Here is a 25,609-nt window from a genome sequence, read left to right as displayed (position 1 = left end):
ATTTTAAGTTGCTGGTACATCTTTCATCTTAATTTTAAGTGGATATTTAGTAGCTAGCATAATATATAAGGCATGGTATAATTATGGAAAATGAAATAAGGTCAGCAATAGGTTGATTTAAAAAAAAAAAAGCTTTATCCAGTCTGGTCCCTGCAGAAGTTATTGAGGAATTTTGAAGTACTACAATCATTAGTGAGTTGGTATACTGCCCAGAAACCATCATTTTTATGGAATGACTGTATTGTATAGAAGCTAATAAGGTATGCTTTATTATTTGTCTTTAGATATATAGAAACTTGTTTGGAATAATCTTTAAAATAAATAGGAGAAAAACACAGGCCATCATAGTTCAATTAAATTTTCTGGAGAAAGATTATGAACATGGACTAGACATCCTTGTCCTGTAAAAATTTACTGCCACCTTACTTAAGCTATTTGTTCTCTGCTGCTCTGCTATACATACATAAACACACATTCATATATCTCTATTCTGCTTCAAAAGACTCAGGGTGGTTTATTAAAATATAAGCCATAAATAACAAGCATCACTTTCAGGAAGAAAACATTTTAATAGTAGCCCAAGTCCACCATCTGCACTGAAGGTTTATTAAAACAGAAAAAGGTTTCAACATCTTACAAAATTTCTAGCAATAATCCTGAAGATAAAATTTGAGGATAATTGTATCATACAATATAAAGGGCAAAAATATTCTGTAGGATTCATTCCAGAGATTTTGTCAAATCAAGTTTCAGTGGCATGTTTATAATTAATTCTTCTTATTCAAAATGCTGCGTTTTTTACTCTATTCTTCTGAAATTTCCCGATAGTCTCTTTTTTCTTTTCTTTCCCTCACATGAGCTGGGTTTCCCCCACAGGAATATGCATTTATTTCCATGATATGTCTATATTTGCTGTCTTCCATTAAAGTATTGGAGGATTGCTCTTTGAGTGCTTTAATACATCGTTGTGCTGAATAGTTTTTAATAAGAACTTAGGTTATTAACTAATGTTATTTAGTCACTTGATTTAATAACAAAAGAACAAGATTGATGGAGTTAATTTGTCTGCATTTTGGAATCAAATGTATTTTTGTTTATGTTTATTTTTAAGAAAACAAAACAGCCATTCAAACAATAGTTGATCGATCTCTTGAGCTGAACAACTATTAGATTTTTGTGAGCAAAAAAAAACCCTTCCTTCCTTCCTCCCTCCCTCCCTCCCTCCCTCCCTCCCTCCCTCCCTCCCTCCCTCCCTTCCTTCCTTCCTTCCTTCCTTCCTTCCTTCCTTCCTTCCTTCCTTCCTGACTAATATGGCATAATGGTTAAGGTGTTGGATTAGATGTGGAAAGAAAACTCATTTTCCAATCTATCTAGTATTTTCTACTTCTAATTTACTCTTGGTCATGGAAGTTGGGTAGGTAACTTTAGGCTAGCTATACTTTCAACCCCAATCTACCTCAAAGGGATACTGTTGTGCAAAAAAATAGAAAGGATGAATATCTATGCTGTCTTGAAATCCTGAATGAAAGTAAGCTATAACTCCAATTAAAAATAAAATGAATATGTATGTATGTATGTATGCATGCATGCATGCATGAAGAATCAAATGATTAAACTAAGATTAAGAAATCTCACAAAAGAGTCTATGTTTAGTGGGTATAACAAAAGACTAAATACAGCTTCTTTGATAAGTAAATTTCCATTCTATGTAGTCCCTTTAAATAGTATTAAAAGCTTGCCTCTCTGCAGATATAAATTAGACACTGTCTCCACCAAGAAAATGCACAGATTTCCTGGCACTCAGCGACATGTAGCTCGAAGTAAACTAGTGGACACAGATAATTATTTTGGACAACATGCTCTCTTACTTGTCTTTGAAAGTAGTGTAGCCCTGCAGGAGGTTTTTAAATCACAACAACTCTAAAAACAATACAACTTATGGTTTGGCAATAAATAATGTCTTTATCAAAACAGACTGTTTATATATCTCTGTTGTATATTTGATTGATGTGGCAATTGGCAAGGGAGTCTTTTTTTTAAATCACATATGCCTTGGCCATCAAATCTCTTTGAGTCTCATTGCTTGTCGTGACTTACAGATATGTAACATTTCAACTTTCAGAGCTTGTAAACTTCAGGGCGAATGAATTAATCACAGCAAATGCAGTCTTCTAGACTGAGTGATGCTATCTTTTATGACTACTCTTTCTCATTTCTAAAAGATAACCCTTTAATGTAAAACAGTTTCCCTTTCATCAAGAGGGCCAAGTATTTGTATTTTAATTTTTAGATAATGCAGAACATGGTTATAAAATCTGAAAAAACTGATCTATTCCACCTAGCTGTAGAAATTCTAGTCCTGTAAATAAGCATTTAAATGCTTATTTTACTGAGTCATGCCAGATATATATCACTATATCTCAGAAAAAGGTATAAGTCTTATAAGGAGGCTAACAGTGAGAACAAGGTTCTCTTTTAAATCCTAATCCCATTTGCCTGTTTTGGATCTGAATGCACCCTACATCTACTGTTGAGATCTACTTCATTTATAGTAATTAATCATAATGTTATTATTTATTTAGCATATGGCAAATACATGGACTTATAGTGGTTCAAATGTTAATGTGTAGTCCACCCAGCCATTCAAGGATAGGATGGTTTATGTAGAAAAAAAAAATCAGACATTGGGCTGGTGGTGAATAATGGGCATTCAGACACAATGTGATAAATATTTTGTTGAAGAGCACCATGTCACACTGAGGGGTAGAGACAAGACCCCACTTAAACAATGAATCCTGGCAGACACCATGTTGGGTACGGATCCTGTTCAGAGTTGACCAATGCTGGCAAGAAAGGTCAAAACCTGGTACCTTTTCTGTAAGGTCATCTTTATAACTGCCTGTATCTGGATGTTCAACAGTCCACTTGGCTTTCCACTATGTGTTGTTGTCAAAGTTGTTAGACAGCTGTTCAGCAAGTGCCAGAGAGGGTTTTCTGGATTTAAGCCTGCCAATTGATAGATGAGGAAGATCAGGATGCACAGGAAGAAGTGGTTTCTCAAAATTTTGTTATACTCCTTCACTAAGGCTTCCTGCTTTCATAGAGCTTGTGATGCAATGTGGCTCAGCACAGGGAGCCAGCAAGGAGGAGTAGATTTTATGCAACCGCTTAAGATCCTCAATGTTGCCTATATAGATGCTAGTATCACCACATTTCCAATATGATACCATATCCCACCTTTTGCCTAATACATGTTTTCAGTTCTGCTTTGGAACTAGTAAAGGTAAAGGTTCCCCTCGCACATATGTGCTAGTTGTTCCCTACTGTAGGAGGCGGTGCTTATCTCTGTTTCAAAGCCAAAGAGCCAATGCTGTCTGAAGACATTTCCATGGTCATGTGGCCAGCATGACGAAACACCGAAGGTGCATGGAATGCTTTTACCTTCCCACCAAAGGTGGTTCCTATTTTTTCTACTTGCATTTTTACATACTTTCAAACTTCTGGTTGGCAGAAACTGGGACAAGTAACGGGAGCTCACTCCGTTACGCAGCGCTAGGGATTCGAACTGCCGAAATTTCTGATCGACAAGCTCAGCATCTTAGCCACTGAGCCACCGTGTTCCTAGAATTACTAGAGCTGTGTTTTCTTACCTTTCTTACCTTGAGTTTTATTTTCTCTATTTACTTCACAATACCAGCGCTTAGAGTAGTGTACAAATTATGTATGACCTGAAACTTAAAGCCAATATAACCGCACAGTCTGTATGGTATGTATTACATTAGGTAAATCCCCTATATATATAGCTAAGCACGCAAACATTGCTGTGTAAAATCTTTTAGAATAGTTTGCCCTAAGTAAAAATAAATTTAGTTTCCATTGTGGTGGTTTACTCTTTATCCTCTAACAAACATTTCTGATTCTAGCAAAGAGGGGTGTGTAGATTTAAGCCTATTTTGAAGCTTAGCATCTGCTCTACTTCCCTCCAAGCCTCATTAATTGGCCTTGGGCTCTTCACAGAAAAATACTACTGATCTAGCTGCATCAAAAGAATATGATGCAGATTTCATCTGCTCATGTTTTGGTCTTCAGAATATTATTTAAACTGCCTGCCACTTGCAGGGAGGAGATATCCAAGATAACACAATATTGTCTTACAGCTTCAATAAAGAGTTGGAAAGGAAACTTTATGGTTGTGTAATCTTTTTAAATCACTATATTGATTAATGGTTGCTTACATATTATTATGTTAATAAAATATTTGATATTTAATCAAATGTTAAAAATAAAACAGCAAAAATTCGACAAAACAAAATAGCAGAAATAAACCTGAAATATTGACTGATGAAGTGAATACTTGTGCAGTAGCTCAGAGGTCCCCAACACCGGGCCATGACCCACCAGTGAGTCATGGTCTATTCGTGATTGGGGCATGTGAGTGATGGGCCAGCATGTATATGCAGCTCAACTCATGTGAGCAGTATACTCACAGCTTGATTCGAGTGAGCAGCAGGCTTGAGCAAATGGTGGGCAGTAGGCACACATTTGTATTTTTATTTGTATTTATTAGTTTTGTATGCCGCCCACTCTCGGAAGACTCCGGGCGGCTTACAATAAAAAAGAGAAGGGGAATATAAAAGACAATACAACAATTTAAAATCACAGCAACATTCATAACTTAAAGTGGGGCTGGATACTTCAACAGCCCCAGGCCTGCCGGAACAGCCAGGTCTTAATAGCTTTACGGAAGGCCGGAAGGATAGTAAGGGTCTGGATCTCAATGGGGAGATCGTTCCAGAGGACCGGATCTGGGGGGTCGCCAGCCGGGGGGTCGCCAGCCGACATTGGCCGGCAGATGGAATCCGGAGAAGGCCTAGTCTGTGTGATCTAATCGGTCTTTGGGGGGTAATTGGCAGGAGGCGGTCTCTCAGGTAGCCAGGTCCGATGCCATGTAGGGCTTTAAAAGTAACGACTAGCACCTTGAAGCGTGTCCGGAGACCAATGGGCAGCCAGTGCAGCTCGCGGAGGATAGGTGTAACGTGGATGTACCTAGGTACACCCACAATCGCTCGCGCGGCTGCGTTCTGGACTAACAGAAGTCTTCAAACACTCTTCAAGGGCAGCCCCATGTAAAGCACGTTACAGTAATGTGTGTGCAGACCCAACTAGTGCTGCATGTGCACCCTGGCCCACTGCTTGTGCAAGTTGAGCTACGCTTGCATACCAACCCATCACTCATGCAGCCCAGTTCTGCTCCCCCCCCCGCTCCCAAAAGCTGGGCTGCCAAGCTGCAAATGGTTGGGAACTGCTGCAATAGCTTTAAAAACATCTCTTTCTATCCCTGTCCTTTTAGCTCAATTCTCCCTCTCTGAAAATAGACCTTGAGAAAAGTAGGGCTATAACTAAGTTGGATGACTATGTTGCAAGAAATGCAAATGGAATTTGTGGAGACCATTTATTTCTTTAATTTCTCCTTCATTTGTTTGCTACACCAGCCTTGAGCTGATTTGTTTCTTATTGAGAATAAATGTTGCATAAATTATGGCAATAATTCTGTTGAATGTTTATTTATTTCCAGAATTTATATCCTACTGTCATAACTGTTCTGTGCAGGGGTATCTGAAGAAGTCAAGATGGCAGGCATAAAAGTGCTATCAGAAACTGTTATGTGACTTGCACTTTAAAAATAGACAAGTGCTTGATCACAAAGTCATAGTCATCATGTTGATTTTTTGATCTCCTTCTGCAGACAACACTGACTCAGTATAAACTATGTGCTCAATATTGTCCCCAAATCTCTATTGTGCAGTGTTTTCAAAGCAAACAGTTGATATGGAACATATTTCCTGAGATTAGGAGGTTTAAAAGCTACAGCTCTTCTTTTCTAAAAAAGGAAAAACAATATTAGACTATGATATAAAAGATAATGATATCATATTATAAAAGATTTAAAGATTTTCCTAGTCCAGTTGTGACCAACTCGAGTGGGTGGTGCTCCTCTCTGATTCTCAATCGAGGGAGCTTACATTGTTTGAGAGATGTTTCCAACATCACGTGGCCAGTATGAAAATACAGAACTCAGTAACCTTTCCTGCTAAAGTGGAACCTGTTCATATACTAGCAGTTGCATGCTTTCAAACAGCTGGCTTGGCATATCAGCATTCAAATAAATAATGGGGGAAAGGAAAGGTTAAATAGTATTAAAATATTGAACTATAGATGGTGAAATATGGATACAATTTATTACTGCTTTCATAGTAGTGAAAGAAAAACAGACGGATAAAATCAGGTCTTTTATTTAATTTCATATTTTTATGTTTCCCTTTTAAGATCAAAAGGCTTATTTAAATTTATTTGAGCATATGCTTTGTCAAAACTGGATGAAGTACAAGCTATTTTGAGAACATTTTACTGATAGACACGACTTGTGAAAACGTAACTCCTACATAATTTTATTCAGGTAAACATCCCATTGACGTCAATAAGACTTTCACAGATAGATTAAAGTGCTGGCTTCAACTGACTGTTTAGCTCTTGATCTGGCATTTTATATTTGTATTCCTTCCCACACTGTGTGCAATTTCAGAGGGAACAAGCATGAAATTACAATAAAAAATGATGCTGCATTTTCCTAAACTTCGGCACTGCTCCAATTAATTGAATATGAGTTATAACAGAAATAGACTCTTCAATTTAAGCTCTGCGCTAAGTATAGCTTCTCCATGAATGTGATTTCCAAGTCTTCTTCCAACACAGTCATTAATTTAGTTAACTCTCTGGCATTATGAAGCCATATTCCTCTTCTGCTATGCTTTTTCATTACTGTTTTTCATTTGGAGTTGTAATGATGGCAGAGAACATGGAGACTTCTGGATAAAAGTTTAATTAACTTTCATACCCACCTGTCAAAACTAAAACCAAAAACTTTTAAGTCAACAAACATGTATATTATACCATTAGATGATTTGTCAAAGGCTTTAGAAATTTGAAAGTACCCAATCTAAAGCCAGTTCTAAAAACTGGCTACAAAATATTGTTGTGCCCTTTAAAGAATTATTAGTTTTGCATATAGGTCTATAATGTTGAATTAAATGGCAGTATAGTGCTATATCACTGTTTATGTCTATGAGCAAGAGCAGAGTAGAGGTAAAAATAGTAGAACGGAACCAAAAAAGATACCACAGATGGAAAATCATTTCAGGTAACTACTCTAATATTCACAATGATAGTAATAAACTGAAATAGAAAAATCAATAACACTACCAGCTGCATCTAATCCAGGATTGGAAGGCACTGCTCCTGATCATTGATGCCCTTGTCATCACCTGCTTGGACTATTGAGTCTCTCTAGATGCAGCTGTCCTTGAAAAGTATTCAGACATTTCAGCTGTTCCAGAAAACAATGGTTCATGTAGTTTGAGGCATATAACAGACCTGCCATGTGATATACATTGCTTCCCAGTAGGCCTTTAGGTATTATTTGTCACCTTTAAAACATATATGGCATGAGACCAAACTACATATGAGACCATTCAAAGCAGAGTGAGCATCGTTTGGGTCCCCTCCATGAAACAGTGTCACCTAGTGGGCCCTAGGAAGCATGTCTTCTCTGTTCTGGTGCTTAGCCTTAGGATTAGCCTCTCCCAGAGATATAGATGGCCCACATTGTGTTTGTTTTTTAGAAAGCTATGAAGACCTGACTTTTCCTCCAAGTTTTGGACCAGTATATTAATTTATTCGAGCACCTGTGTGTATATAAGGTGTATGGGAAGAGTGGTATCTTTTACAAGGGCATTGATTTGGGATTCGTTTCTACAGGTAGTCCTCGACATACGACCACAATGAAGCCTAAAATTTACGTTGTTCAGCAACACATTTGTTAAGTGAATTTTGTCCCATTTTATGACCTTTCTTGCCACAGTTGATAAGTGAATCTGGTTTCCCCATTGATTTTGCTTGCCAGACGCTCACAAAAGGACCCTGAGACACTGTAACAGTCATAAATATGAACCAATTGCCAAGCATCAGAATTTTGATCACATGACTATGGGGATGCTACAAAAGTCATAACTGTGAAAAATAGTTATAATTCACTTTTTTCAGTATCATTGAAACTCTGAATGATCACTAAATGAATTGCTGTAAGTTGAGGACTACCTGTATTTTTAATGATTATTTTTGCCATCAATTTCTTTGGATAGTTTCAGTTTGAGTTTGAGTTTATTTTCATTTGTATGCCGCCCTTTTCCCTGAAGGGACTCAGGGCGGCTCACAACTCAAGGGAAGGGGGATACAGACAGTTAACAACAACACAAAGACAATACATAATTAAAACGCAACAATCATACCATTCGAGATAGGGGCAACGATTCTTTAGCCCCAGGCCTGTCGGAACAGCCAGGTTCTAAGGGCTATGCGGAAGGCCTGGAGGGTGGTGAGGGTACGAATCTCCACGGGGAGTTCGTTCCAGAGGGTCGGAGCAGCCACAGAGAAGGCTCTCCTCCGGGTAGTCGCCAGTCGACACTGGCTGGCGGATGGAATTCGGAGGAGGCCTGCTCTGTGCGATCTAATCGGTCTGGTGGAGGTAATTGGCAGTAGGCGGTCTCTCAAGTACCCAGGTCCAATACCATGAAGGGCTTTATAAGTGACGACTAGCGCCTTGAAGCGTATCCGGAGACCAATAGGCAGCCAGTGCAGCTCGCGGAGGATAGGTGTTACGTGGGTGAACCGAGGTGCACCCACAATCGCTCGCGCGGCTGCATTCTGGACAAGCTGAAGTCTCCGAATGCTCTTCAAGGGCTGCCCCATGTAGAGCACGTTGCAGTAATCCAGTCTGGAGGTCACAAGGGCGCGAGTGACTGGTGTGAGAGCCTCCCAGTTCAGGTAGGGACGCAACTGGTGCACCAGGCGAACCTGGGCAAATGCCCCCCTGGTCACAGCTGACAAGTGGTGTTCAAAAGTCAGCTGTGGGTCCAGGAGGACTCCCAAATTGCGAACCCTGTCTGAGGGGCGTACTGTTTGACCCCCCAGCCTGAGAGATGGAACACTTGGCCAATTAGTAGGAGGGAAGCACAGCAGCCACTCGGTCTTATCTGGATTGAGTACAAGCTTGTTAACCCCCATCCAGTCCCTAACAGCCTCAAGGCCCTGGCACATCACGTCACATAAATTTGATAAATAAACTGTAATATTATATCTAATAATATATAATCTATTCCAGTGATAGTTGCTTTGATCTTTTTCCACTCATCCCCAAGCCTGTTCTTGAAAGTTGGAGTAACCTCCAGAGCAGATTTGAGATATGTATTAAAGAAAAGAACATGGTGGTGATAGTAATGTGCTTGGAGGTAGCTCAGTTTAATCCTTGGTGGCACAGTGGTTAGATTGAATTATTTCAGGCTAATTCTGCTGATTGCGGAGTTTGGCAATTCACTTCTCACCAATGACAGTACATTATTAGATGGGCAGCCACTCAGGACCCACCCTCCTGCTTACAGCACCTTATATACATTCCATTCAACCCGTCATATAGAATATTATCCCTTACGATCATACAGATCACACCACAGCATCCTTCTGAATAAGGAAGTTCCTTTCTTCCTTGCCAGAGCCTCTAACATTTCTAACAATATATTTATTTAAGGAGAAGTTATTCTTGGAATGTACACCTTATTTCACTCGTCATGGGTAAGCTATCTTCAAGATCTGTACAAAGTAAGAAGACAAACAAAATCTTAGAAAACAAAATAAGGAAAGATTTCAGAGCCTTTAATAAAATATGAATACTATAATAAAATGTTCTAATACTATATTCTAAAATAACTTCTAACAACTCTTTGATGTTCTATAGGTGAGGGAAAATTATCAGATCGAAAATGTTAAATCACAAGTTTCTGTGTAATTTTTATGATCAAAATCATTGAAATCTGTTTCAAAAGTGTGACAGTATATTGAATCTGGAAGGATTATTGCTTATTTCATGTTAAATTTCTGTCTGAATTATAGTTATGTATATATGACTAATAGTTAAGCCTGATTTGCAGTTTAGACGGATGCTCCTAATTAACCAAGTTAGTTGAAATTTATTATTGTTGTCCTTACTGACTTGTATGGATTGGACATTTATACCATCAAAAGTAGTAAAATAGTAATTAATTTAGTAATTAATTAATTAAATTTAATTAAGTAGTAAAATATTAATTAATTAATTAATTAATTTGCTGGAATGCCGTAATCTGTTTCAAAGAATTCAGTGTTAATAGAATAAAATAAAAACTTGTTCTTTGCAAAATTTGCAGCTGAATCATGCTGCCTACTATAGACATCCCACAGTTTATCCACCCTATGTTGAAGCAATTTTGAAATTTACTATTCTCTATTGAATAACTACAGGAACATCATAAACTTTGTGGTTCAAGAGAGACCTGATTTTACAAGAAATTATTGACTATCCTTAGAATTCCAGGAGATAATATTCTAGCGTAATTCTTCCAGGAAATCCTTTATCCAACTAAACAACCATATAGCATGTGACGTCCCTTGATTATAGTTGATTCAGATCCTTATTTATTTAAATAAACCAGCTTTACTATTTTCCCATTCCTCGTGACCTTTCTGTCTCATTTAGTCTGGAAATTGATTGCTGTTCAGCATTTTCCTTCCATGCTAAAAGCTGTTACTCTGCAGGGCTTACATTTAAAGCATGCCAAGCAGCTATTTGCCAGGCTGTGTGGAGAAAAATGCTTCCTGAAATGCCACTTATGGGCTTTATTTATTTCTTGTATTTGCTTTGGAAACAGTAGTTGTTTGATTTCAATAGTGTGAGCAAGGGAAAATGGCTTAGCACACAAATGCACACATCAGGACTTAAGGTTTTGCATTTAAAGTATTGTTTGTACTTTGCAACTTCTACAATGTAGTTCCAACTCACAGACATCCCAGAAGGCTAGGCAATAAAGAAGAACCCAGATAAACCAGAAGCAGAAGGGATGAAAGTACTGTCTAGTATCTTCCTTTGCAACCAATTCTGCAGAATTTTCCTGATAAGCTCATCTGAGAGATCAGAGTTACAAAAATGGATTCAAAGCTTCAGTCCTCATTACTGTATATAAACTTACCTCAAAATGGCTTCTCGGGACTTGCTTCAGAATAGATACCTGTATAATTGTATTGTGATTTTAAGAAGTGATTTTGTTACTTTTACAAGGACATATACTTCCATAAAGGATTTCGCGTGGTGGTACTTCGTATATTTTGTGCTGAAACAAACATTTTATATGGACATCTATATCGGTCATCTCCCTTCTTGACCACATCCCAAATGACACCATTGACAGCATATTGGTGTGGCACCAATTATAGAGAAGATGAGAGAAGGTCTGCTCCACTGATATGGATGTGTCCAGAGAGCAGCACTTTCCACCGTTGCCAAGACTGCCTAATACTAGAAGTCAATGGCAGAAGAAAAGGAGGAAGAAGAGGAGGAGGAGGAGGAGGAGGAGGAGGAGGTGGTGGTTTTATCATTATTCATACTTTATGTGTGGACAGAAACATTCAGTACATAGACATTTAATGTCTTTTGTCCAAAGCCTGCATGTCTAAGGCTTCTTAAACTGAGATTTACAGTACTGTACTTCTGAAAACCTTTCAAAGGCAGATTGCTATAAATTGCATTATAATATTCAAAGTAGAATGGAATGAAGTTTTGCATCATTCTGGAGTCTGGACAGATATGATATCTCCAAAAGAGAAACACTATGAAGGATACTGCTGAAATTTTAAAGAGACAATGACCATGATAGAACTCACCACAGAGTAGGGGAAGTGGAAATTTCATCAGGTGACAAGGTTATTCTGTTTTGCTCACTTGCTCAATCTTAATATTAGTTTAGCATACAACGGTTTACCATCTTAAACTAGAAATATTGGCGGAAATTTCTAGAGCATGAACAAAAGGTACAGTTCTGTGAATCAAGTACACTCTTGTTTGTGCTAAAATTGAAACCATGGAAGAAAAAGAACTGCATCTTGGCAATCCAGCTTGCCACTGGTACCTTCATTACCCACTGTGCATTGTAGCAAAACCTGGACTGATTGTGTCAGTGGTAGGTTTCAATTTTTTTTAGAACCTCTTCTATGGGTGTGGCCTGCTTTGTGGGAGTGGCTTGCTGCCATGTGACCGGTGGGAGTGGCTTGCCAGCTATGTGATTGCATGGGCGTGGCCAACTTGGAAAACGTGGTGAAACTCACTTAACAACGCTCTTGTTTAGCAACCAAAATGTTGGCTCAGAAACTCTGGCATTTGAAGCACGCAACTCTTAAAGCTGTCAAGTTACAAGACCCTTGAACCCCTAACCCTTTAGAAAAAAAAACCCCAGGGGTGTTCAAACTTGACAGCTTTAAGACTTGTAGACTTCAACTCCCAGAATTCCTCATCTCGCTCTTCATCTTGATGATGTGCGGACACGAGGGGGGAGGAAGCTGGAACCGGTTCTAAATGGGACTGTAGATTTGTGGAACCTCTTCTATAGAAGAGGTTAGAACTGGCAGGAACCCACCCCTGGATTGTGTCCTTATAGTGTAACTTCCAATGCAAGGCTAATTCTATGTATTTCTACAAATTCTATTTAAGGAAATAATCCTGAAATTAATTTTACAAGACCACATCTACTTTTGAGAAACAGTTTGGTGATTTTACAAAGTAGAATGTCACCCATATTGTCTCCTAATAATCTCTTTTTCTTTGCAAATTTTGTAATGTCAGTGATTGAACACTGGTCGCTTCCTGTGAATTTGACTTCTGTGCTTCTCCACATGGTGTCTTTTTCTATTTCTTATATAATATCTGGATAGATTGCCTTTGGGATTCCAATACGTGATGCACAAAGTAAAACCAATGAAGATAAAATTGTGGAACTAAAATGTTTGAACGTAGATAGCTTTTACAGTATGTCCAGTTTATGTAACATTGGGACAAATTATACAAGGCATTTTATTTCTGTTCTAGAATTTCTAAAACATCAGAAACTTTTCCCTACTTTATTCAGATTTGCTGAAATGATATAGAATCTAGCTCTTCTGAATCTTTTGGCTTTACAACTGTTAGTTCTATGCAGTTGAAATAAGAAGTAGCTTGTTTCAGATGTCAGCAGCCTCTATGTAATTATTCATCTTTAAGGTTTTCATACTTATATTCATAGCCTAGAAAATATCATACAAATTGTACTGATATGACATTGTTGCTTATGACTGCAATCTTTATACAGAACAAAACAGATTTCCAATTGTGTAGCATTAGTGAACAATTCATGTTTTCACAATGAGCAACAGTTCTTTAGCTCTTTGACATTCTGTGTGGGAGAACTTTGCTTCCTTGAAAAGATCTTGATCGCAATCTCAAGTTTCTTTCAACTGATTTATTCTTGAGGTTGTGCTTTGCAGTTCATTCTTTATTTCATTGTTATTTTATCAGCCCAAATGTTTTACAATAATTACTCACAGATTGCCTGATATTGTAGAAAAATTATTTGCATTCATGCAGTAGCTGACAAATAAGTGCCTCGTGGTAACAAGGAACAATATGTACTCTCGTTTTGGAAATAGGTCTTAGTCTACACCCTTGACAAGATATTCACAGAGATATGAGAATTTATACCGTATTATTTGAATCAGGCTCTTTGTGTAGTCCAGGTTTGTCAATGCTTACTGACATGGCTTCACGCAATAGCTTTTCCAGCTGAACATAAAGATGTCAGGGACTGAGTCTTGTACATATTGCATGCATTTAGTGTTCATAAAATCTCACATACAAAATAATGTGACACAATAGGACCATATTTCAATGGGCGAACAAATGTTTTGCATATAAAAGATCCAAGTTTCAATTACTAGGATTCAGATAGCAGAAGATATTACAAACTTCTCCAAAAAAATTGCTATCAGACAGAATAGACAGTAAATAAATTCCTATATTCCTTGAGAGTTAGAGCTGGCCTTAAAGCATGTGAATCTTGGTGCAGCATTTAATAAGGAAACTAGTCCATTCAATTCAATAGTAGATTTATACAATCTGTAGAGTTTAGCTTTTCTAGTGAAAATAATTGAATGCTCAGACTATATTTTATGCAGTATCCCGTACAACAAAAGCCAGCCATATACATTGAGAATGAAGAATGTAAAGACATTAATTAAATAATTCATTCTCAAGGGAGTCCTATCTGTCATTAGAGTTCTCATTTTAACCAAAAATCTAGATTTCTGTCCATTTCATTCATTCCATAGAACACAGTTGATTCCCTTTAGAATTAATTTAAAAGAGCTTACTTTCTTTGTACAACTACACTAAATTGAACTCTTATGTCTTAGACCTACAAGTATGACTCATATATCCATATAATTATTATCTGCAGGGTTATACATACAGCTGTTGTGATGGGAATGGTATGTGACAAGAAAAACTGCAATAGGGAACAGGCTAAAAATAGTACCTCAGTATAAGTTAAAATTTATTTCCTATAGTCTTTAGTTTTTCTTAACTTAATTTTCTTAATTTCATAATCTGAATTCAATTATTATTTTATTTCTGTTGGATAAAAATGATGAATGTTACCTTCAAAGAGAGATATGTAAGTGATACCTTTGGTGTACCTGTAATGTAGATTAGCATATTTTATGTGCTCTTGCTGCTTGCTGCTTTTATACTGACACAAGTTTATTTGATTTTTTTCTATAACATGCAGTTCCCTAGAAACTAATTAACATTTATCTGTACTCCTACTTGTGTAGTGTTTTTGAGCTAAGAAAGTTGCAAATCTCTAATTTATGCTAAAATGACATAAGTAAGGGAAAGTAGAATTAGATGGTTAGGATCATTTTAAGATAATTGTATTTTAATTGCTAAATTAGAGAGTAATTCCCATAAATTGCACATCATACCCACTAACTATAATATGCATTAATTCATTAAAATTAATGTTAACTCTAAAAATCACATGAGTGTTTTATGATTGTCCACTTCTTTCATAGGATTTCTGGATGAGATTATAACTCTTTTATTTTATTAATGAATTATCAGAATATTTTATTGACTCATGAGAATATGAAAAACAAATTCTCATAATTGGAATCTGCCTTCAGCTCATGTTGTTCAAACTATTTATAAATTGGTGAAGATTATTGGGGGGTTATCATGGCAGATAGTATGTAGGCGAAAAGCAGGCAGAGTGGGGAGGGAGACTTAAATGTGTCATCAGTGTAGAATCCTTGCATTGCCTCGAGATCCAAGTCCCCCGGAAATTCCTTTAACCCTTATCTAGCACTAATTTAGTGCTGACTGTAAGTTGACTAGATTCTTGTGTATAGACTTCAATAAATTGTCAATGCTGCAATCTTACAAATGTCCTGATTCATTGTGCCTGACATAACTGCAGATGTCTATGTTCTCCTATATTATTATCATAATTGCTTCTTTAAATTAGATTGCACTATTTCAGGTTACAGAACACCCCACAAATAGGGAGAGAGGAAGAAGAGAGAGAGAGAAAGAGAGAGAGAGAAAAAGATCTTCAAAATTACCAGTTCTAATTTTGAAAACAATAGAAAAGAGAACGTGATTAAATACAGGGAATAATCTATGGACAATATTTAAATTAATTAAATATATGTAAATATAGTCCTTTTTAACACTTCTGCAGCTGCTATTTTTAAAACTATGGCCCCTGGCTTGCCACTCAAAGACCAAATGCAGTTCTTGGCCTAGGAAAAGGTAATTGGGCAGAAAATGTGCCATTGCTGAAACAAATTATAGGTTCTGCTTTGTAGCACAGATATATTACATGTCCTACAATTCTAATTCTGTGACTTCTTTGGCTAGGCTAATAATCAACCCCTCACTAGTGGAAGTTTTATATTTCCAATTGGGGATTCAAATAAGTAAAATGGAAATCCAGTGGCATTCTATTGCCAATTAAATGGCTATGTATTTGCAAATTTCTGACAAATATGTCTTTAACCAGAGAAGATCTTGATTGGCACACGTACTGTTTAGAACATTTTCACTCCCATTTCCCACCATAGCCACAGAGCATGAAAACAGAATGATTCACAGCTATAATGATAATTTTATAATGAAAATGTATTACTATTTAACTAGACTAATAATTAGATATTTAAATATGCAGTTTGTGTAAGCTTCATTCAACATACTTTCAAAATGGCAAGCTCTTAAACAATTGGCTTAGCCTTGTACATTTAATAGTTTTACTTATCTGGAGACATAGTTGCTGGTTTTCTTAGTAAAACAAAAAGAAAACATTTCAGACGAAAACTACTTAACCTTTCTACCCAATTGTAGAATGTTTGGTCTAGCAACTTAATACTTTTTCTTCTGTCCCTAGTTAGCATTTTTGCATTCTACATGAACAATGATGGGTTTCAAAAATTTTTACAACCTCTTCTGTAGATGTGGCCTGCTTTGTGGGAGTGGCTTGTCAGCCATGTGACTGGGTGGGAGTGGCTTGCTGGCCATGTGACTGGGTGGGCGTGGGAAACTTGTAAAATGTGGTGAAACTCACTTAACAATACTCTTGCTTAGCAACTAAAATGTTGGCTCAGAAACTCTGGCATTTGAAGCATGCAAGTCTTAAAGCTGTCAAGTTACAAGACCCTTGCACCCCTAACCCTTTAGAAAAAAAACTCCCAGGGGTGTTCAAATGTGACAGCTTTAAGACTTGTGGACTTCAACTCCCAGAATTCCTCCTCCAGTCATGTTAGCTCAGAAATTCTGGCATTTGAAGCACGCAAGTCTTAAAGCTGTCAGGTTATAAGACCCTTGCACCACTAACTCTTTAGAAAAAACCCCAGGGGTGTTCAAACTTGACAGCTTTAAGACTTGTGGACTTCAACTCCCAGAATTCCTCCTCTCGCTCTTCATCTTGATGATGTGCGGACGGGCGGGAAGAGGGAGCTGGAACCGGTTCTATACGGCACTGTAGGTTTGTGGAACCGCTTCTATAGAAGAGATTAGAACTGGCAGGAACCCACCCCTGTACTTGAAGGTCAAACTCATGTGAGAAATAAAAGCATGTGTTGCTGTGATGTCATAGACCAGGACTTCCCCAATATGGTAAATATCCATCCCAAGGATCAGTGGAACTATTCATTATTGCTATTACTATTATTCACAGGACTAATAGTTAATATTAAATTATTTTAATATAATGTTTGTGTACCAATGAACAAATCTGAAACTTAATGAAAATAATATGAGCTGAAAAGATTGGAGATCCCTCTCTTAGATAGTCTGGCTTACTATTAGAGTCAGTTGAATTGTGTTGTTCAATTCATCTCCTCATTCCTTTTCCATCCCTCAGTGCTACTTCTTTTACTTTATAAATGCAAATATAGCCCCTCTGAACATTCTGCATTCATTATCCTTTCATATTATAGAAATCTGATCTGGAATTCTTCTGAAGCCTTATGAACTTCCCAACTACTTACATTTTTAGACACTAGTATCAATCTATCAATAGATTCTAAACCACATCTGTTGTTCTGATGTTATTACACTGTCTGGGCACAGATGTTGATGGGCAGTTTAATCAATAAAGTGCCATTATTTCCAATCTTGGCTGTCCGACATAAGAAGGTCTGTTCATAACATGCAGGTAAATTACAATGGAACTCCTGTGCCATGGCAAATATGGCAGAGATCCTCAAACTTGCGGGTTTAGGGAAATGTTGGGGTGGGGGGAGGGAATCTGTAGTTGTTACATTTTATATAAGGAAGAATTAAATGACCTCTGCATATTATTTTAAAAGCCTTGGTGCTTTCTGAGATTGGTTGTTTGCTTGAATGTTTCATTATCTGACTAAGTAGCATCATCAGTGTTAGTGACTGTCAAGTTTGTTCTCTGCTTATGTACAACAGCTTGCCCTGCTAATATTCGTGGGGGTATGGTTTTCTCCTTGGTAGTTCAAACTTTCCTCCAGTTGACGTCTACCCCATGGAAATATCCATTGTTTCAAATTTATGCAGGCAACTGTCTATCACACCAACAAATAAAGATGCAAGCAACATGAAGGATATTACCAATTGGAATTCATAACTTGTATGCATAAGATAGTAGTGTTCATCTATTGCAATAATGCCATGTCTTGTATCATCTTATATCACATTTATATATTTAGATTTAGATTTATTGTTGCATACTTTTTTGTGGATCACAATTCACAACATCAAATTAATAGAGTTCTGTCCTATATTATATAGAGGTATAGATTTTATAGGTATGCAAATATGCATTCATAAGAATTGGTGGGGCCAAAAGAGGAATAGAAAGGAGAACGTAAAAAAAAAATTAGTGAGAATTATCTATAGATAGTGGCCACTAACTAAAGCAGTTGTTAGATGTGAAATTAAAGGTCATGTGTTTGTAACCTAATTAATATAACAATATGGGGGTGCAATGACTCGGCAGTTAAGGACACAGTTTGTCAGCTGGAAAGCACTCACAATGGAGTGAGCTTCCATTACTTGCCCCAGTTTTTCCCAACTAGCAGTTCGAAAGCATGCAAATGCAAGTAGATTAATAGGTACCACTTCGGTGGGAAGGTCACAGCATTTTGTGAGCCTTTGACATATAGCCATGCTAGCCATGTGCCGATTAAAATTATCTTTGGACAACACTGACTTTCTCGGCCAAGAAACGGAGATGAGCATTGCCATCAGAGTCAGACACAACTGGACAGGGAAACATTTACCTTTTAGTCTCCTATTTCACTACAAAATTATTCTTTAAAATGCCTTGATTTTTTTTTAATGATTGTTTGGTGATTCATCTCCCTTGAGAACTGTATTTGAAGTATCATAGGTAGGTTATATTATTCTATCATAAGTGTTTCTAAAATCCCCAGAGACTTATTAAAATTTAGCTCTTCAGATATACCAAGATGACAAATATACATATTTACACTAGTTTTACATAATGATTAATTCTCATTTGGAAAAGACAAGGTGCTGCTCATTGCAAAACAACACTGAAACTGAGACTACGAATGTGTTTGCTTTGCTTGTTGGTTCAATCTGTTCTTTTTCATTGCTAATGGGCAACTGTGAAAATAAAGCTCAACTCTTACACAAGAATTATCACAAAGTGACAAGAAAAACGCTTGGGTGAGAATACATCTAAGGAGAACAATATCTACTGCCAGGATATCTCCGCTCCTCCCTCCCTCTCTCTCCCTCTCTCCAGTGTGTTTGTGTGTATGTGTGTGCACACGGGCGTATGTATATGCATACACACATACACACACACACACACATATATATACTGTATATGTATATACATATACATATAGTGTTTGTGTATGTGTGTGTGTTGTGTGTATAGTTTCAAATAGCCAATAAGTTCAATAATACTGCCGCCTTCTCCCCATTTGGAACAGGATGAATATCAAGGACCCAGGTGCAAGATTCTGATATGCTTTCATTTTAAACTATAACTCTGATTCAAACATTTATTGATATTTATCACAGCTTTACAGGGGGATGAGTGGAAATGGTTTAGAGGTTCAATTTTCAAAGTGAGTCAGTTCAGTTTTGCTTCTTGTCCAATTTCCCCGATGTTGATACTGCCAATTTTTTCTTGCTTGTGATTCTACTGCTCCAGTTTTCAGTGAGAAAGCCTTGCAAAACATTGTCATACAAAATTTGTTTCCCAATGAAAAAAATGTAACATTTGGAAATAAAACATTAATAAAATATGCATGTTCTCATATGAAGACCACCTTATCATGCACTATTTTATATAATGAAATTGGTTTTCTAATATGCTAGAAAAAATAATCTGATTTTTTAAAAGGATAATTTTAGTTAAGAAGGGAAATTTGCAAGGTTGTCATCTACATGATCCTTTAATAATCATTGTTGCTTATCTATCAGCTCTTCTACATAGAGTAGACCAAGAAATCAGACCAAGGCATCAGGCTAGAAAGTTGAAGACCTTGAGTTTTATTCCTGCTTTAGCCTTGAAAGCCAACTAGATGACCTTGAGCCAGCCCAACTCACTTCACAGGGATGATGTTGTAAGGAAAACAAACAAATAAACAAATGAATAAATTCAAGACCACAGCACTGTTTAAACTACTTTTATTGAGATTGACTATAATAACAAAATCTTGGGCATCTGATTGTGCTTTACCTCGTCCCCTTTATTATACTCTTGTGAATTACAGGTGTCTGTTTTAGGCCTTTACAAACACTATCTCCCTGTTGTGAACTTATGTTTTACCTCTTTTTGTTTTGATAACAAAACTTGCATATTTCTATCTAGGTAATCTTCCTTACTGTCTATACAACATCCATCAAGTAGCATCTGTGCCTCGATATAGAGACTAAATAATCCTATAAAGTAGTCAGTGTAACAGCTCACATTATCCTGGGTAACTAGTGATAGCTGAAGGCTTTGGCTCCAGTCACACCAAACATTATTTCTCCTTGGTGTTGCATTGTTTAATTTCACAGGATTCTTATAAATGCATAATTTACAAATGCTTATTTTAAAATGTATTTATTTATTCAATTGATTTCTATAGCCAACCATCACAACGAAGTGATAAAATGTTATTAAGGATAAATTATGTTATTCTAAGAAAGCAATATTCCATTAATTTGTTCCCTTATGGACTGTCCATGTTATGATTGCTCAGATAAATAACTGCTTATCATGTAAGTTAATATGCAACATCACTCTTAATTATAAAGAATGAACCATTCTGCAAATGCCTAGAGTTGGGTCTAAATTTAGTAATAGTTAAAATCAAGAAATCATTCAATACTAAATAAAGTAAAACTAGACTGGTCACTGGAAGACACAATGAATTTGAAACTTAAATATCTGAAAACAAGAATTGTTGGAAAAGACCCTGGTGGTTGAAAAAATTGAAGGCAATTAGAAAACCTTCTCACCAATTAATCTCCAAAGGATTTTATAACACATAGTGAATGGCCATGTTACGTAATAGAGAGCACCCACAACTTCACTTCAAATGAATGTCTGCAGGCTTTTTTTTCCTTGCTTTGCAAGCTAGCAAAGCATTATTAAGCACTAGGTAGACTTTTGGCTAACTAAATGGGAACTTCAAATTCCTAAACAAATAATCAGCAATATTTTGAAAATGGCTCAATTTTCAGTGCATACATTGACCAAAGATTTGTCATTCTATAACAAACTTAATGGAGCATGTCAAGATTTATCTGAGTCGATGTTGCCAATCAGCCAAGTTACTGATTGACATATAGTGATTATATTTTACCAGTCATCTTCAAAATAGTCAAAATGAAGTTATCGTCTTTGAATTATTTTCCTTTAGTTGTAGTTTTTACATTTTTATTTTGGGGTTGTACCTTACAGTGACAAGTATTTTTCTTGAAGGAGGTGCAAACTCCATCACACACAGCTATTATCTGATAGTGTTAAGGTTCCCCCCTACAGAGTTTATGATGGAAAGGCTGTCAGACAAGCCACAAAACAGCTTGCACACATGACTTCATTTCCTAGAGGGGAAAGGGGCAGTTTTTAAACAGGAATCTGACTGACACTATCCAACTATTTTGCAAAATGTACTCCAAAGTTCAGACAGGAATGTGTTGATTGACTACAGCTAAGGAAAGGCTAAATGTCAGTCTTTCAAGTCTAAACTTGTGTCCTCTGCCATAGGCTGACCGATGAAGTAGCATCCAGAATGAAGACTGACATAAGAACTAAAAGTGGAGAAAATGAATGGCTGATTTATATATTTAACAGGGTTGCTTTTTGTATCCATAATATTTATAATTATAGTGTATAAAATGACCCCTATAATGATTAGGTAGGAAAAAGAGATAGCATTTACTTATTGAATAAGTAAGAATAAATGTACTGATTCAAAGCAAATTAATTATTTCAGTAATACTTACCATGTACTAATATTAATAATTGTCTCTGCTAAAGTATATTTGTGGGTCTTGTGTTTGTTCCTTCAAGTCAGTGTTGAATCCTGGTGACTAATCCCTGACTAATCCCTGGAATTTTATGGGCAAGATTTAAGAAGTGGCTTGCCATTGCCTCTTCCCTAGAGCTGAGAACTGGCTTCATTTGTATTTTTGTATTTTGTATTTATTGCACATTTATAGGCCGCCCTTTTCCCTGAGGGGACTCAGGGCGGCTTACAATCAAAGGGGAAGGGAGTGTAGGACAATACAAAAAGAAATGTGAACAAAAGTAAATTAAACAATAAAACTCAACATTCACTCGGCATTCGGGAGGGGCGAAAGTAGACTTATCCCCAGGCCTGACGGGCTAGCCAGTTCTTGAGGGCTGTGCGGAAGGCCTGGACGGTGGTGAGGGTACGAATCTCCACGGGGAGATTGTTCCATAGTGTCGGAGCCGCAACAGAGAAGGCTCTCCTCCGAGTAGTCGCCAGTCGGCACTGACTGGCGGATGGAATACGGAGGAGGCCAACTCTATGCGATCTGATGGGACGCAGGGAGGTAATTGGCAGAAGGCGGTCTCTCAAATAGCCAGATCCACTACCATGGAGCGCTTTATAGGTGGTGAGTAGGACCTTGAAGTGCACCCGGAGATCAACAGGTAGCCAGTGCAGCTCACGGGGGATCGGTGTTATGTGGGCGAACCGTGGTGCGCCCACGATCACTCGCGCGGCCGCATTCTGGACTAGCTGAAGTCTCCGGATGCTCTTCAAGGGCAGCCCCATGTAGAGCACATTGCAGTATTCCAGCCTGGAGATCACAAGGGCTCGAGTGACTGTTGTGAGGGCCTCCCGATTCAGGTAGGGCCGCAACTGGGGCACCATGCGAACCTGGGCAAATGCCCCCCTGGTCACAGCTGAGAGATGGTGGTCAAAAGTCAGCTGTGGGTCCAGGAGGACTCCCAAGTTGTGGGCCCTTTCTGAGGGGTGTAAGTTTTGTCCCCCCAGCCTGAGTGATGGTATGTTGGTCAAATTTTTGGGAAGAAAACACAACAGCCACTCGGTCTTGTCTGGGTTGAGTATCAGCTTGTTTGCTCTCATCCAGTCTTTAACGGCCTCAAGACCCCGGTTCATCACGTCCACCGCTTCATTGAGTTGGCACGGGGCGGACAGATACAACTGTGTATCGTCCGCATATTGGTGGTATTTTATCCCGTGTCTCCGAATGATCTCGCCCAGCGGTTTCATGTAAATGTTAAATAGTAGGGGGGATAGGACCGACCCCTGCGGCACCCCATACGTTAGGGGCCTCAGGGACGATCTCTGCCCCCCTACCAACACCGACTGCGACCTGTCCGAGAGATAGGAGGAGAACCACTGCAAAACAGTGCCGCCCACCCCTATCTCCCGCAGTCGTCACAGAAGGATACCATGGTCGATGGTATCGAAAGCCGCTGAGAGGTCCAGGAGAACTAGGATGGAAGCATGGCCTCCATCCCTAGCTCTCCAGAGATCATCGGTCAATGCGACCAAAGCGGTTTCTGTGCTGTAACCGGGTCTGAAGCCAGATCATTTCATGCCTAAGGCAGGACTAGAACTCACAGCCTTGCAGTTTCTATTCTGGTGCCTTAGCCACTGTAGGTAGACCTCACTAATTGCACTGTTTAGTAACTGTTTTAAGTTACGATAGTAACTTTACAAACAGTCATTATATTTACAACTGTCACAATGTCCTGGAGTCATGTGATTGACATTTGGGCCTTGGCAACCAGTGGATATTTACAACTATCACAGCATCATGATTCTTACATTCACATGATTGCTACTTGTGCACTTTACAATCATCTTCCAAAAAACATAGTAAATGGAGAAGCCAGCGGTAAAATCACAGGTTGCAATCATGTGATGTCTTATTTAATGACCAGTGGTTTGCTTAACAACTGAGTGGGAAGTGAAGTTGTAACTTTATTGCATGATGATTTGCTTAGCAACCATGTTGCTAGTCCCAATTGTAGTCACTAAGCGAGGATTACCATAGTTAGATTATATGTTCAGCATTCCTCTTGCTGCTTACTAGGCATATTTGAATAACCATTCCAGTTTCATTTAGTTTACGCTTTTGAAAAATGTAAACATGAAACTTATAACTATGTAGAATTCAGGGCACCATATTATATTCATTATGCAGTAGAATTGATTCTGGTGAATAAAACATGTTTTACAGCAATATTTCTACCATGTATTAGATAAACACCTATAGATTTTGTATTCTTTCAGAGTCCAAAGACAGTGAATAGTTTTGACATGTTTCCAGAATGAGAGTTTATTATTCCTACAAGCAATTTACTTGTTCAAAAAATGAGAATGTTTGACAAAAAAAAGCCCTCTAAAGTAATGCACAAAGAGATTTTCCCCCAATATGTATTACACTGAGTCTTTTCCCTCCTATTGTGCTAAGCATAATGGCATGATAATACAATTGTGCATTGTGACTGGTTTTTATAAAGTCATTCCAGGTTTGTAAAATAAGCCATGATAAAATCTAAGGAAGCCTCCCAGCTACTTAGACTAGGTCCCTTGTCGATTGGGGAAGGTCATTATCAAGAACAGTACCTGCTGGCTTTTCTTCTTCTTGTTTGGTCACAAACTGTGGGGTCTTAATTTATTCACTGGGAACCAAAATATAGTATCGGCATTTTAATCATTTTTATTCCATCAGACTTTTCTTATTTGTAAAATGTGACACTGTTGCATGGAACAAGGCTCGGCTGAGCGCATTAGCTCTATCTTTTCTCATTCCATAATTCCGCCAAACAGTTTCTATTGGAAGAGGATAACAGCCTGCAGAGAAATCCCCACTCTGTCTGTGGTATTTCTTCAAGCTGGAGTTCTAAATTGGCCATCCTGACTCCCATCCGCTGTATATACTTTCCAAAAGGCTGAAGAAGGTTTCAGAGGCTTTCAGTTTTTAATATTTCACTTATAAATGAAGGCAGTATTTCCATTCAGATAGCTTTAAAAAGCCAAATGATTTTCTTGGTGCATCAATTTAATATGGGAATGCTAGCTCAGTTTAATAGCTATTAAATCATCTTTTTTGTTGTCTGAGGGGTAGGTCAAGGGGAGTTCAGGCCCTGTAATATCATATTCCATAAGAAATGTAATGTATTCATGTTTAAGGGGATTTAAAAACGAAAGAAAAATGTTTTGCTAAAGAAAAAGGCTATATTTGCATATTATACAGTTGGATGCAAAGCCATCAATCATCATATTATCTGTACATTGAGAATGATAAATGGCCTTCATTGTAATGAGAGAATTTAATCACACAGAGAACTGAAGAGGGCAAATAATACAAATGCTTCATCTGCAGAAGCAACTTAGTCATTATAAATACATCTAACCACCCTTCTAGAACAACACCATTCGTTTGCGTGTACATAGGAAAGGTCAAAACCAAGACATTTTTTTTCTGAAAGCAGTCAAGTTTAACAAAGAGACTACATTTTAGGAATGTATTTTTGAAAGGCAGTCCGTGATAGAACTCAGGTTTGCTTATCTTGCCCTGTATAAAATTTCACAATTGACTGAGATGACTGTTCCATTTTGTGCCTCAATTTAGGCATATCCCAGCAGCATCTCTTTG

General features: G+C 37.7%; 1 protein-coding gene across 5 annotated transcripts in view; it reads left to right on the top strand.

Moving 5' to 3' along the window:
- Positions 1-25,609, top strand: part of RALYL (RALY RNA binding protein like) — a 220,267-nt gene that overhangs the window by 120,854 nt on the left and 73,804 nt on the right. The window lies entirely within an intron of this gene.

Source organism: Thamnophis sirtalis, unplaced genomic scaffold, assembly GCF_051295495.1.
Source record: "Thamnophis sirtalis isolate CommonGarterSnake01/CBP01778 unplaced genomic scaffold, rThaSir2_p1.2 scaffold_2, whole genome shotgun sequence".
NCBI classification, from domain to species: domain Eukaryota; kingdom Metazoa; phylum Chordata; class Lepidosauria; order Squamata; family Natricidae; genus Thamnophis; species Thamnophis sirtalis.
This window is presented reverse-complemented; position numbering and strand designations above follow the sequence as displayed.